Source organism: Salmo salar, chromosome ssa17, assembly GCF_905237065.1.
Source record: "Salmo salar chromosome ssa17, Ssal_v3.1, whole genome shotgun sequence".
Classification (NCBI taxonomy): Eukaryota; Metazoa; Chordata; class Actinopteri; order Salmoniformes; family Salmonidae; genus Salmo; species Salmo salar.
Window position 1 is genome coordinate 66,597,523 of NC_059458.1, and position 3,108 is coordinate 66,600,630.

At 42.1% G+C, this 3,108-nt stretch overlaps 1 pseudogene; it reads right to left on the reverse strand.

Annotated features, from left to right (window-relative positions):
* Positions 1 to 607: 607 nt before the first annotated feature.
* On the reverse strand, positions 608 to 2,676 carry LOC106576458 (4-galactosyl-N-acetylglucosaminide 3-alpha-L-fucosyltransferase 9-like; annotated as a pseudogene).
* Positions 2,677 to 3,108: the final 432 nt, after the last annotated feature.

Sequence of the window (3,108 nt, forward strand, 5' to 3'; positions counted from 1 at the left end):
TTTAAATATGCTCTCTCTAATTCTCTCTTTCTCTCTTTCTGTCTTTCTCTCGGAGGACCTGAGCCCTAGGACCATGCCTCAGGACTACCTGGTATGATGACTCCTTGCTGTCCCCAGTCCACCTGGCCGTGCTGCTGCTCCAGTTTCAACTGTTCTGCCTGCGGCTATGGAACCCTGACCTGTTCACCGGACGTGCTTGTTGCACCCTCGACAACTACTATGATTATTATTATTTGACCATGCTGGTCATTTATGAACATTTTAACATTTTAACATTTTGACCATGTTCTGTTATAATATCCACCCTGCACAGCCAGAAGAGGACTGGCCACCCCTCATAGCCTGGTTCCTCTCTAGGTTTCTTCCTAGGTTTTTGGCCTTTCTAGGGAGTTTTTCCTAGGGAGTTTTTCCTAGCCACCGTGCTTCTTTCACATGCTTTGCTTGCTGTTTGGGGTTTTAGGCTGGGTTTCTGTACAGCACTTTGAGAATATCAGCTGATGTACGAAGGGCTATATAAAAATAAATTTGATTTGATTTGATTTGAATTGGATGGAAACCTAGTGTCAGGTTCTTATTTTTCAGAGTAAATAATCCAGGGACACTAGAGAAGCTTTAACCAAGTTTCAATCTATCCCAAAGGTTCTGTACAGCTGTAATCAGACAACCCAACATTTGTCCCATCCAGATATTTATATTCCACACTCCCTTCCACACTCCCTCTCTCCAATCCTTACAGTTTATGCCCCAACAGGAAGAAGGTAACCAGATACTACCCTGATTACTCCCTTAAGGGGAACTGACCTCACCCCTCATTTGCTGACCTCAACCCCTCCACCTAATCCACAGATGTCGATCTGTCTTCCCTATATCAACATGTCGCTCTCCTCTCTTCCATCAAACACATTCCAAAGCCTTCTGGCTTTCTACAGAGAACCCTTAACTTTCTATGCTTCTTCTCTATCATTTATTTAATATCTCAATGTTCAAAATGTCAAACCCAACAGTCCCTCCTCTTGAACAATAGCATCCTAATGTTCAATTCATATAAACTTGGAAATTACTAATAAATGTATAACAATGATAATAAAACATGAATAAAAAAACTAACAAATGACTATATGATTCCAATGCTGTCTCTTGCAAATCAGGCCTAGGTTTTGGAGTAATATAATCTGGGTCACATGTATGAGATTCACCCTCATGCAACGGCATTAACGCAGGATTCAAAGCACCGATCTTATGAAATGGTAGATTTTCCCCATTTAACGTTAACTCCCAGTTTGTCCATCTTGCACTAGTAACAAGTTGTGCTTTGTCATACATGCTTTATGACCCTGTTCCGTCAAATTGTCTACCAATGTGGTGCGGTCTCGCATATGAGTTTCTTCGTCTTTTGACGCTAATAACAAATCCTCCACGTATTGTACAAACACAGAACCTACAATTGACACCCTTTTAACGATTGTTGGTTTTAATACAGCTGGACAGCGTCTTTGAGTAGTCTTCGTTTTCTAGGTATCTACTAAAATGTCTCCCATAGGCCTCTACTTTGACATGCCTACTGAGCTCGTTGAACACCTGTACCCTCTTGTAGTTTGGGTTCCAGTTGCTCACTACCCAGCAAACTAATTTGTCCTTCTTGGGCAGCTCAAAGATTTTATCCTCACTGGTTACCTCGACAAGCGACCCATATGGAACCTTGATATCAGAATCCATTCGATAACTCTAAGTCAAATTGAACAAGTGGTCAACACCAGGGATCCTGTTTGTGTTAGCCGGTGATTCTGCATTCCACCACACCCATTTCTGGAACCATGGACGTTGTTCTTGAGGCATGTTCTTCAGGTCTCCATGGATGTCTCTATGGTGGACGATGACACCGTGCGCCTTGCTGTAAAGGTTTTTATCCACGGTTAGGTGACAGCCTTTGATGTTAAAGTAGGCACAAGAGTCTATGTCAAAAGTGTGATCAAGTGGCCAAATCAAAATGATAGTCATCCTGAATGGTTGTCTGGGCATGGTGTGTTTGGTTCACCATCTGGTTCCTTGCCCTACGTACTTGAGTGCAAGGAGGACAACAAGCCTGGGATGCCTGGTCGATAGGGCATGAGAGAAACTTGATCTGGTGTTTGTAGTACATGAAGGATAAGCCCAGTAAGAATGTCATCATCAGAACAGGCCGTAGAACCCCCTGGGAAGCCGGAGTGGACATACCTTGACCCTTTTGAAAGAGAAAAGAGACCAATCAAATCCACTCTAGAATATCAACAATAGCCATCTTATAAAATGACAATACACCATGGAATCCAGGGAACAAAATACACAAGGAATGCAAAATGCATCACTAGTGAAACATACCAACATTCAGTGCTGTTGATTAATTCAGCATTCATGTTGACCATGTGCAAACTCATTCCACAGAGGGTCGAGTGTCAGTAGGTTTTTGCTCCTCCCTTGTACTTCATTGATTAATTAAGGTCACTAATTAGTAAGGAATTCACCTCACCTGGTTGTCTAGGTCTTAATTGAAAGGAAAAACCCGCAGACACTCGGTCCTCCGTGGAATGAGTTTGACTCCCCTGATGTGGACTCTCTGGTTGTCCTATATGATGACGTACACTACAACCCTCAAACGCAACTCTGGATCTCGAAGCCAGTTCCACTGCATTCTTTCATTGTTCCCTTCTATTCAGAGACTGATTTAGACCTGGGACACCAGGTGGGTGCAATTACTTATCAAGTAGAACAGAAAACCAGCAGGCTCTGGACTTCGCAGGGTAAGAGTTGAATACCCCTGCACAGCAAACCATGTGCACAATACGTAGAGCTATGTAACAGTACTTTTGTGCATTTGTAGATTGGCCTGAGGGCATTGTTGGGAGTTACTGTGTGTGATGATAAGTCTGGATTGTTCCAGTTTCTGTTTTTTTTGTAAATACTTATCTTAACGTTGTCCTCTGTGTATATATTTTCAAATAAATTAAAGGCAATACTTTTCATTTCCCCCCTATCTTTTTGAATAAAGTCCACTTGTGTTATCCTGTGAATATGGCAAGTATAGGTTCAGCAATATCTCATACAAGGAACAATAAGGTCTTTAGACAATAC